The 12,439-nt window shown below is 55.7% G+C and overlaps 1 protein-coding gene across 4 annotated transcripts in view; it reads right to left on the bottom strand.

Moving 5' to 3' along the window:
• LOC119445743 (monocarboxylate transporter 12-like) overlaps positions 1-12,439 on the bottom strand; it is a 438,947-nt gene that overhangs the window by 23,985 nt on the left and 402,523 nt on the right. The gene's annotated exons all lie outside the window — the stretch shown is intronic.

The following is a 12,439-nucleotide window of genomic DNA, read 5'->3' as shown; positions in this document are numbered from 1 at the left end:
GCGGGGAGGTAGCGTGCCACCCGTACCGTCCAACCCGACAAGTGTGCCAGGTGTGCTACCAGCCTGGTCATCGCTCGGACGTTTGCCCCACTCCGGACGCTGCCGTGTGCCGCCAGTGTGGCATTTTGAACCCCACTGAGAACCACCCCTGCACTCCTCAGTGCAAGTTCTGTGGGGAGGGACACCTCTCAGGGGCCAAGGAGTGTCCTCAACGTCTCAAAACTCTTCGCCGTAGCAGAACCCCTCAACGCCAGCCGCCAAGCGCGCGCCGCCGGTGGTTCAGTAACGATGACGACTCCTCAAAGACCCCTTTCCGGTCCCGCTCCCGATCACAGTCCTTTCCGCCGCTCCCACCAGCCGGCCTGGACCAGCTTCAACCCTCCCAGCCCGAGCAACGCAGCTCCTGCACCCAGCCGGAACGCCACGCCACCCAGGACCAACGCACCGGCCTGCAAAAGAAAGGCTCCGCTGCACCAGCCGGCCGGCCTGCCGCCCCGCCGCCCGACAGGACCGCCAAGGTAAGCTGGTCGACTGTGGCAAAGACCCCCGTCGCTCCGCGCTCAAACCCCCCACCCACACTTCAATATGAAGCACTGGCCCAAGAGAACCAGCAGCTTAAGAAAGAACTCTCACAACTTAAAGCCGAACACGCCCGTGAAATGGCTGAACTACGCGCCCTTATCAACCAAGCCGCCACCCCCCACTCCACCCCACACACCAGGCCCCTCCCTGCGCGGATCCTCCTGCATCCCCCCAGGAACCCCCCATTACATATACCGTACTACACGAAATGTTGCGAGAACTCACGAAACAACTCACGCAACAACAACAGAACCAACACCACCAACTTACGCAGAGCTTCTCTGCCCAACTCTCACAACTGGGCACACGCATCGCGGATGTCGAAACACACCTTGAAGCCCGCTTTGCGGAAATAGGCGGCTCCCTCCGCAAGAAACGAACGCCCACTCCTACCTCCAACCCCCCGATTCAGCTCAACCCGGTCACCCCCGCGCAGACAGCTACCGGCCCCGGAGTTATCCTCAAGGCCCCCCAACTCACCCTACCCCCCACCTCTCGGAACTAACATGGGCAGCACCACCGCATCTCAGCAAAAACGTTTAGAAATCTGGCAATGGAACTGCCGAGGCTACCGTCGTAAGCGGAGCCTCCTTCAACAATACATAAATACCCAGCTTGAACCGCCAGACGTCATCGCCCTACAGGAGCTAGGTGCCTCGCCAACCATGTCAGGTTACGAGGCCTATGACAGCCCGACCGAGGGCAAAGCGGCCATTCTCGTCAGTAAGGCGCTCACTGTCATTGCCCATGACGTCATCCCAGACACTCATATTGAGCATGTCATTGTAGAGATCGTGCTCCGGCGCCGGAAAAAGACCAGCAAGCACAGCCTTTTCATCCTCAATGCCTATAGTCCCCCCCGTCAACGCCACACAGACTTTTATACCCTCATCCGAGGTGCTTGTACACTGGCCAAGGGTAAGGATCTGATCCTACTCGGGGATTTCAATGCCCAAGACACAAGCTGGGGCTACAGGAATTCTGACCACAAAGGCAAGCAAATTGCCGCTGCCGTCGACACTTACCGGCTCGAGCTCCTGACCGATCCTACCACACGCACCCGCATCGGAAACAGTGTTTGTCGTGATACCTGCCCTGACCTTACCTTCATCAGAGGCAGCTAGCTCCACGTACACTTGGGAAAATCTCATGGAAACCCTGGGTAGTGACCACTATATCATTCGCACTCAACTCACTGAGGATGCTCTGCGGCGTCCCATCGGGAAAGCCAAAATCACGGATTGGGATGCATTCCGATGCGATAGCGAGCAAACCCTCGACGCTAACACCAGCCTTACGGACTGGTGCGAACAGCTTCGCCGCACCAAAGATCGCCATACAAAACACATCACCCGCACCACCCAGACCCCCGAGGTAGACGGCCACCTGCTCCACCTATGGGACGCACGTCGTAGTCTACTCCGCCGCTGGAAGACTCAAAAACATAATCGAAAACTTAAGGTCAAAATTGCCTTGCTCACCACCCAAGCAGAGGAATACGCCGCCAGCCTAGCCCAACTCAACTGGGCGCAATTCACGGACACCCTTAAGGGCTCTTTGGGGACGGCGCGCACGTGGCGCATTTTGCGGGCTCTCATCGACCCCACCCGCAGCAAAACTGAAACGAACAAGGCCGTCCATCGCCTCATTCACACATTTGAGGTACTGATGACGACCTTCTCGACCAGCTCCGGAGAAAATGCTTTGGCGATCACAATCCACCCCTTGCCAACACTGTCTATCAAGGCTCCCCAAACGCCCTCCTGGACCGCCCCATAACGATCGAGGAAGTGTATGCGGCCGTCCGCGCAAGCACACGCAACACTGCTGCCGGGGCTGACCGCATTACATATTCGCTTATCCGTAACCTCAATGACACTGCCCTGCAAGATCTCACGGCGTTCTTGAACACCCACTGGCAGAACGGCACCATCCCCCCGGAGTGGAAGCATGCCGAAGTGATCCTTATCCCGAAACCAGGCAAGAAGTTGCAAATCGATAACCTGCGTCCAATCTCCCTTACTTCATGTCTGGGCAAGCTTTTCGAACGCGTGATCACCTTCCGCCTTCAGACCTACCTCGAAGATGTCAACCTGCTCCCACACACGATGTTCGGGTTCCGTGCGCATCTGTCCACTCAAGACGTCCTCCTCCAACTAAAAGAGGAAGTCATTGAACCCGTACCCCGCTATGGTGAAAACGTCATCATGGCGCTTGATATCAAGGGTGCATTTGACAACGTTAGCCACCCAGCCATTCTCGAAGGCCTTGCAGCCCTGAACTGCGGCCGCCGTGTCTTCAACTACGTCAAAGCATTCCTGACTGATCGCACTGCCACTGTCGGGATGGGGACGATCCGATCAGACACCCTCGTAGTCCCTAATAAGGGTACGCCGCAGGGTTCGGTCATCTCCCCCCTCTTTTTCAACGTGGCCATGGTGGGCCTGGCACATCAACTCCAACACATCGAGGGCGTTCGCCATGCCATGTATGCGGGCGATATTACGGTCTGGGCTACCCAGGGCTCCCTCGGCGAAAAAGAATACAACCTCCAGCAAGCCGCCACTTGTGTCGAGCAATATGCGCATGCCCGCGGGCTGGCCTGCTCCACCGAAAAATCCGAGCTGCTCCGAGTTCGCCACTCCACAACCCAGCCCCGCCAGACTGCCCAGGAAAATCCCATCCGGGTCCTCCTCGCTGGCAAAGTCGTCCCCGACCGCTCCATCATCAGAGTGCTAGGTGCGTGGCTGCAATCCAACCGTCGCGCCACACATACCCTCGCACTCTTGCGCAACACAACGCTACAAGTGGCCCGCATGATTGCCCGTGTCACCACCCGCCGCCATGGAATGCAGGAAGAAGATACTCTCAAGCTCGTTCGAAGTCTGATAGTGAGTCGAATCGTCTACGGCCTCCCCTACCATCACCTAAATCAGCAAGAACGCGACCAAATTGACGCCATGATGCGTCGGGCCTATCGGGTGGCCTTAAAGCTCCCCCCTGGTGCCCCAACAAGCAAACTCCTTGCCATGGGGGTACATAACACCTTCACGGAGCTATGTGAAGCACAAATGGCCACTCAGCTCCAACGTTTAACGCTCACACCCACAGGCCGTGCCCTCCTGCAGCTTCTCGGACACACTGGTACCCTTCGGGAGGCAGCCCGACTCCACCTAGTCCCAGATCATGTCCGCTCAACACTCACCGTTGCGCCTATCCCCCGCAACATGGACCCCCTACTGCACCAGGGTCGACGGGAAGCACGAGTTGAGGCCTTAACCCTCAGGTACCGTGACAACAACACCACTTGCTACACCGACGCAGCACTGTATCACACCACCCGCACTCGAGCAGTAGCGGTCGTCCTCGACCACCACCACAGGGAGCTAGCCAGTGCCTCCCTCCACTGCCAGAACATCACGGAGGCTGAAGAAGTTGCCATCGCACTTGCCATCGCTCAGGGCAACAAGCTAGGACGGTCGTTTCACGTTCTCACGGACTCCCAGGCCGCCTGCCGCAATTACCTGAAAGGACGCATTTCTCAACCTGCGCTCAATATCCTCCTAAGGGGACATGACGCTGGCGAACAGCTGCACATTCGAACACCTCCGATCAGGCATAAGATCACATGGACACCTGGCCACGCGGGGCTGGAGGGAAACCAGGCGGCGGATAGGGTCGCTCGAGGGTATACAAGCCGAGCACCCGATCACCCTGCCCCTGAGGCACCCGTTCCAGTACCGTGTGACTATTCGTCCATTCTAAATTATTATAAGGGTACCCGAAGAAAATACTCTCCCCCCCATCGCTCACTCACCAAAGAGGAGGCTACCAGCTGGAGACTTATCCAGGCAGGTACCTACCCCAACCTCCACCTCCTCAGCAAAATCCACCCCACGGCATACCCTTCACGCTGCCCGTGGTGTTCCGAGAAAGCCACTCTATTCCACATTACATGGGCGTGTCGTGCAATTACTGCCTTACCCCCCATCCAACACCCGAGCGCGGAGCGGTGGGAGTCGCTGTTGGCCAGCGAGGCCTTGGACGATCAGCTTAGCCTGATGGACAGGGCACGCAGGGCGGCGACGGCGAGCGGAGCCCTGGACTGAGGGCCCCCCCACCGCGAGACCAAGAGCCTCCGATCTTCGAAGACTCATAGCGATACTTACCATCGCTCAATAAAAGTTTCTATCCATCCATCCTCCCTTCCCTCCCCCTCCCCCCCCCTCCCCGCCATGGCCTTTCGCGCGTCGGAAGAAGGCGCGTTTGTTCTACATATATGGTGATTGTAAAGGAGGAAAGAGACGCCTACTTCTGCAGCCCTTAAGCGAGCACGGCGCAGAACGCGCGTTTTTTCTTCGCCGTGCGTTCACTCCCCGTGAAAGCGCGCGTCCCTCGCACCCTTTCACTCGCACATACAGCGTTCGGCGCGCGGCGACGATTTCATCTCCACTGACGTCATACGGAACCTCACGGCAACGGCGACGGCGACGGCAGAAATCTGCTTTGGAGTGTCCATATAATTGCTATCGCAATAATATTCAACCTGTAATGTGCAACTATAAAAAGCTGTCGCAGTTTCACCTGAAAGGCGAAGCATCAATTGCGATAGCAAATTTGTAGAGAGCTATACGGAGTAATGAGAGTAGCTTTATCAGGTGTATAACCTTGGACATTCAGCAGCACCGGCAACACGCAGAACTGTTGTCGACGCCATCGGCGTTTTACCCGCGTTCGCTCAAAATGCGTGCGGCGTTGGTGACTGCTGCCGGAGCCTCTGATATAAATAGGCACTTGGTGCCGCAGCTAAACGCCGCCTCCCTTTCCTCCCCCATGGCTTCTCGCGCGTCGGAAGAAGGCGCGTTTGCTCTACATATATGGTGATTGTAAAGGAGAAAAGAGACGCCTACTTCTGCAGCCCTTAAGCGAGCACGGCGCAGAACGCGCGTTTGTTCTCCGCCGTGCGTTCACTCCCCGTGAAAGACGCGCCCCTCGCGCCCTTTCAATCGCACATACAGCGTTCGGCGCGCGGCGACGCTTTCTTCTCCAAATGACGTCATACGGAACCTCACGGCGACGGCGACGGCAGAAATCTGCTTTTGAGTGTCCATATAATTGCTATCGCAATAAAACGTGTTTTATTGCGATAGCAATTATATGGACACTCAAAAGCAGATTTCTGCCGTCGGCGTCGCCGTCGCCGTCGCTGTCGCCGTCGCCGTCGCCGTCGCCGTGAGGTTCCGTATGACGTCATTTGGAGAAGAAATCGTCGCCGCGCGCCGAACGCTGTATGTGCGAGTGAAAGGGCGCGAGGGGCGCGTCTTTCACGGGGAGCGAACGCACGGCGGAGAACAAACGCGCGTTCTGCGCCGTGCTCGCTTAAGGGCTGCAGAAGTAGGCGTCTATGTTCTCCTTCACAATCACCATGTATGTAGAGCAAACGCGCCTTCTTCCGACGAGCGAGAGGCCGTGGGGGAGGGGAAGGGAAGGGAGGCGACGTTTAGCTGCGGCACGCAGTGCCTATTTATATCAGAGGCTCCGGCAACAGTCACCAACGCCGCCCGCATTTTGAGCGAACGCGGGCAAAACGCCGATGGCGTCGACAACAGTTCTGCGTGTTGCCGATGCTGCTGCATGTCCAAGTTTATACAGCTGATAAAGCTAATATCATTACTCCGTATAGCTCTCTACAAGTTTGCTATCGCAATTGATGCTTCGCCTTTCAGGTGAAACTGCGACAACTTTTTTTTACGACCTCATTAGAGTCACTGTCGCGCGTACCAACGCGGCTGTGGAAGCGCTTCTCCGTGAACGGCTGTACCCGAGAAGTGGCGCCAGAGCGGGCGCGTGGAGAACTAGGCCCGAGACGCCGTTTGGGCCGCACCTGTTTATTATCCAGCGGCCGTGTACGGACACTCCAAAGCAGATTTCTGCCGTCGCCGTCGCCGCGAGGTTCCGTATGACGTCAACGGCGATGAAATCGTCGCCGGGCTCCGGACGGTGTATGTGCGAGTGAGAGGGCGCGAGGGACGCGCGCTTTCACGGGGAGCGAACGCACGTCGGAGAGCAAACGCGCGTTATGCGCTGTGCTCCCTGAAGGGCTGCGTGTCTTTCCTCCTTTACAATCACCATATATAGAGAGCAAACGCGACTTTTTCCGTCGCGCAAAAGGCCGTGGGGGGACGGGAGGAAGGGACGGGAGGCGACGTGTAGCTGCGACACCAAATGCGTATTTATCTAAAAACGTTGCGAGGCGACAAGGTGGGTAAGATTTCCGACGCGTCTCGACGAGTGTCCCATTCTGATCTCGTCGAAAACTTGCGAGCCGCCCCCAGAGGCACCGGCAACAGTCACCAACGCCGCGCGCGTTCGGCGCGAACGCGGGCAAAACGCCGACTGCGTCGACAACAGTTCTGCGCGTTGCTGGTGCTGCAGCTGATAAAACTACTATCCTTTGAGGGGATCCTTGGGTCCCATGACTGCCGCACGCGCAGCGATCGTCGCGTCAGGCCCATGCACGCCAAGGAGAGTTGGGAGAGGGGAAACTTTCCTTCCGCGGGCGGCGCACGGGAATCGCAAGCACTATCAGCGCCACCGGGTGGGTCACGTGAGATCCCGCTGACATCGCCCGTGTCGCTTTGGTTTCCAGCAAGCGGCGACGGCGGAAGTCTCCGCCGTCGCTCCCGTATTCGCGCACGTGGTTAGTCAACCGCGTTCTTGCCGCGGCAAACGCCGCGGCCCCCCCTCCCCCCACCCCGTGTTCCCCATTTGGTAAGTCGGAAGCCCTTCTTTACCTAGTATATTTTTCTCTTCGAGGGAACCCTCAGCGATGTCAACTATAGCTAGCTGGCCTGCTCGAAGTGTTAGTTCCAGTCGTAATAAATGCTTTCCGAGTGTACACGTGGTTGTCGTCTATTGTTTCCTCAAGCTTGTACCGGACCACGGTTGATGCGCAGGCATGCGCCAACCGCGGGGCTCGGTGTGTCGAGGCAGAGGGCCGTTGGCATCCCCCCCCCCCCCCCCCATATCCCGACATTTTGGCGTTCCCAACGTGGGGCAAGCTCTTGGAAAACGGGACGACGATCGGTTCGGATGCGAGGAAGCCGGAAGGCTTTGTCCGGACCAGCGCTGGGCCTCAACCGAAGGCGTGATTGCTAGCTAGATTGGGCATGTGCTTTCTTGAGTGCGAGTTAACGCTGCACTGGTGTCACCGAACTCGTCTAGACGCTGAGATTTGCAGCAAGTTTTCTCCTTAGAGTACGCCCGAAGCGAGTGAGTGCAGCAGCCGACGCGCTGGTCGATTGTCCCTGTACATAGGTAAATAGCCTCCTTTCTGTATCTTTGGCTCTGGGAGCTGGGCGCCGGAAACGCTGGCTAGGACGTCAGCGGGGCGCAATCGCAGGAGTCTGCTCGGAAGCTGCGTGTTGAGCAGCGAGCTGGGACCACTTAGCTAGGCCTGCATCTCCTCGCGGCGGCTCATTGGAAGCCTTTATGGGTCTTTTGTGGCATTGGTATCCGTCATGGACGCGATTAGGCCTAAGGCTCTGCGGAGCTGCCGGTCGCATGTTCGAAGACGACCATGCCGTGATATTTAGCGGGTGTAACCGGATTCGCTAGTTCTACTATACTCGCCCAGCGGAGAAACCTCGTTCGAAATAGAAAGCTTATTTTGTTCAGATGAACTCAATATTTTGCGGGCGGAATAACCGAAATCTCGGGGTCCATAGAGCGTTTTGTTCATACGAGCATCGCCCACTTTCACGCTGGATCGCACCGGAAAAATTCGGTCGAAGCGAATAACTTCATTCAAACGAACTGGATTGTTTTTTTTCTCGTTGCCGCATAAAGCTATGCGGTAGACGGGTGGTTCAGCATCGTGTCAGACGGCCGACGCTGCGGCGGCCTCTACTGCCTTAATTCTAAGCGTTTGTGGAGTGCATTTGAGCGACTTTGCAGAACGAGTGAAGCCGCCTGGACTTGCTATTGCTGCCATCGTCCACGTCCCTGCCTGCTGTCTCGGCCTCAAATTGCAGCGGAGGCCCCTCACTGTTCGCGGTCCGATGCAGTAGCACATGGCAACCACGAGGAGGGAGGCCCACCATGATACTCCCACGAGGATGCGTCGGTGCGAGGTTCATCGTGCCGGCGCGCGTGCCGCTTCGCGAAAGTCCTGACCCGCTGTTCCCGGGTGGACATTGCGGCGCGCATCTTGAGGGCAAGCCATCTTCAGCGCCGTCATCGTCAACCACTGTGACAGCTGCCATATCTGGGCGGCCGCCACACAGGACTGTGCTGCCTATCAACGTGGATTCTGCCATTTCCTGCCCGAGTTTACCATCGCATCTGCCCGGATAATTTGTCATAGCCGTCGTCCCAGCGATTTCTCCGCCGTAGGGCAACATTTAAGGGTGGAGGGATGTGGGGATCCTAGGGTCCCATGACCGCCGCTCGCGCAGCGAACGTCGCGTCAGGCGCATGCGCGCCAAGGAGAGTTGGGAGAGGGGAAACTTTCCTTACGCGGGCGGCGCACGGGAATCGCAAGCCCTATCAGCGCCACCGGGTGGGTCACGTGAGATCCCGCTGGCATCGCCCGTGTCTCTTTGGTTTCCAGCAAGCGGCGACGGCGGAAGTCTCCGCCGTCGCTCCCGTATTCGCGCACGTGGTTAGTAAACCGCGTTATTGCCGCGGCAAACGCCGCGGCCCCCCCGCATTCCCCAGTTGGTAAGTCGGAACCCCTCTTCACCTAGTGTATTATTCTCTTCGAGGGAACCCTCAGCGATGTCAACTATAGCTAGCTGGCCTGCTCGAAGTGTTAGTTCCAGTCGTAATAAATGCTTTCCGAGTGTACACGTGGTTGTCGTCTATTGTTTCATCGAGCTTGTACCGGACTGCGGTGGATGCGCAGGCATGGGCCAACCGCGGGGCTCGCTGTGTCGAGGCAGAGGGCCGTTGGCATTCCCCCATATCCCGACACCTTACTCCGTATAGCTCTCTACTAATTTGCTGTCGCAATTGATGCTTCACCTTTCGGGTGAAAGTGCGACAAATGTTTTTGCCACCTTCCGCGATCGTCCTGCCAGAGCCCAGAGACCATGCTACTTTCTGCGGATCATCGTTTGAAGAGCCGGAAAGCAGCCTGGAAATGTACGAGAGGATTGCTACGTTCAATAATTGGGACTTCGACACCAAGCTGCATTGTGTCTATTTTTCTTTAGAAGGATAGCCGTTAGGACATGACATGACAAGAACTTTATTTGAGTCCTGAGGAACTGAGGTCTAGGCGAGCTGAAGGCTCTCCCAGATTAAGTCGGTGGCTCCGCCCACGATGGGACCGGGAGACCAAGTCCCGTCGTGATGTCGTGGGCCCTCTGGACAGCCTGGAGTTTAATTTGAAGATTGCTGCTCTTGAGGGATTCCTCCCATTGCTCTTTCGTGATGGGTGGAAAGGCGTTAAGGGCTGGGCACAACCAGAGCTTGTGATCAAAAGAGCATGAGTCATGACAACATTTGGAGCACGACTGTGAGTGGTCAGGGTCTATCCTGTTAAGGGGCCGGGGAGTGGGATACGAACGGGTTTGCATAAGTCTGAGTGTGCTAGCCTGACGTTTGTTCAATTTGGGGTGGGGGGGGGGGAATGTCCTCTTGCCGAGATGATAATTGGAAACAATTTCGTGGAAAGTACATAATGGAGCTTTGTCGATGTTGACCTCGTTCCGAGCCTGGCTACCCCCGACAGCGCGGTACGTTAAATCGCGCGCTATCCGGTGGGCCTGGTGGTTAGGATGACATTCGAGCGGGTTAACTGAGGCATCTATATGGTCTGGAAACCACGAGATGCGGTATCCTCCTTCGCTGCTCTCCCGAGTTCTTTGGAGTGCTTTTTTCACAATAATGTTCGCCTGTTCAGGCATTAGTGCGGCCGAGAAGTATCTAACTGCTGTGTCTGAGTCCGAGAAGATGATAGGGGGAACTTTTGCACTGTGAAACGCCAGAGCGATCGCCGCTTCCTCCGCCGCATGGGCAAACTTAGTATAGACAGAAGCTGCATTAAGCAGGTTGCCCTCCGCGTCTACAACCGAGACAGCGAACTTATCCCCACTGTCATATCTGGTAGCATCAACAAAGAGGACCCCTAGTTTGTGCTGATTGATCTTTTTTAAGGATCGACTTGGCTCTCGCGAATCTTGTACCCTCGTTATGCAATGGGTGGATGTTTCGCGGGACGGGGTCAACCATGATGCGAGTTCTGGCTTGCTGGGTCAGGCTAATTTTGGTTCCGGGTTCAACTCTGGGTTGGATACCCGCCTCTTCTAAAATCTTGATCCCTAGCTTAGAGGATGACAGTCTCGTTATTTGAGCCACTGTGTGAGCTTCTATTATCTCATCGTTAGTGTTGTGGAGTCCTAGCTCCAGCAGCTTCTCGGTGCTTGTGGACTGCGGAAGGCCAAGCACGTGCTTGAGACCAGTTCTGATTAGAGAGTCGAGTTTGGCCTTTTCCGTCTTACCCCAATTAGGGTACGGCGCGATGTAGGTAACATGACTTAAGAAGAATGCCTGGTAAGCTCTGAGCAGATTGTCCTCTATGAGATTGCCTCTCCGGTTTGAGATGCGGGCATGAGGATGATGCTTTAGGACATTACTAACCTGTCCAGTTAGCCTGTTGAGGGCCGTCGAGTTACAGCCCTTATCATTAATGTGGAGACCTAGAATCTTGACCGAGTCCATCCTTGGTATGGGATGTCCATTCTTAGTTCGAATTTCTATCGGCAGAGTTTTCAGAGAGCTCTGGTTTCAGACCTCTTGTCTGGACTGTCAGTATAACAGTAGTTCTGATTTAGCGGGGGAGAGTTCAAGGCCCGTGCTGGAAAGAAAGTTTTCCGTTGCCTCCAACGCGCTTTGTAACGAGGGTTCGAGCATGGATGGCAGATCGTGATGTCGTCCGCATATATGGCGTGACCCACGTTCGGGATTGCAGCGAGGCGAGTGAGGCAAGCGAGGCAGGTGTCCGCTAGGACATGGTTCGAGAATCTAGACTCGACCCTGACAACGTGTGACATCTTTCGTACCACCTCCCTGAAGACCTTCACGAGTGCTGTGCGTAAAGAGAGGGCTGAAACCCCGTTAGGAGCCCGTGTACAACTACCAGACGAAAACAACGTGATTGACAATCAGAAAATTACTCTCGTTTTTTGACACGCCAAATCCAACATGCCTGAAAAGGAGAAAGTTCTTCACCGAAATGAGTCCTCTTCACCGGACAGATTCGAAACCCGACCAAGACAGCCACGGTATTCCCAACGGGAGCAATGGTATAGTCGAGAATACCATCGAAATACGCAGCAGGCGCTGTTACCGCCAAGTGCTTGCTGTTCCCGTTCGGTTATGAACATGACTTCTTTGCTATTATTTGCAATATATCACGGGTGATAGCTCCAGAGGCCCCGAAAGTATCTGATTGCCTTGATATCTGTATTTTATGAAGGCAGCAGTTTCATCCGAATCAAGAGTAGCACCTTAATGACTGACGATATGATCCAAGACGTGAAGTTCGTTTAGAGCCAAAATTACATATTTTTTCTCGTTTTCACGTGAGTCAAGCCAACTATATAGTTTGCAAACGCCAGAATATACGCCATAGATGTTCCTCAAATGGGGCAAAAAAAATAATTACGTTATAGAGGTAGACCAAGCAAGGCTTCCACAGAAGGCTGGAGAGAACAGCATCCATTATCCTTTGAAACGGGGCTAGGGCTAAACACAAACTTAAAGCGAGTGCCTTGAATTTGTAAAGCCCATCAGGCGTCATTAGAGTAGTCTTCTCTAGATCACACTCATTGCCCTCTGTAGTAAGCATCCC

Source organism: Dermacentor silvarum, chromosome 3 (genome assembly GCF_013339745.2).
Source record: "Dermacentor silvarum isolate Dsil-2018 chromosome 3, BIME_Dsil_1.4, whole genome shotgun sequence".
Taxonomy (NCBI): Eukaryota; Metazoa; Arthropoda; class Arachnida; order Ixodida; family Ixodidae; genus Dermacentor; species Dermacentor silvarum.
Note: the sequence above shows the minus strand (reverse complement) of the source record. Positions and strands in the feature narration are given on the sequence as shown.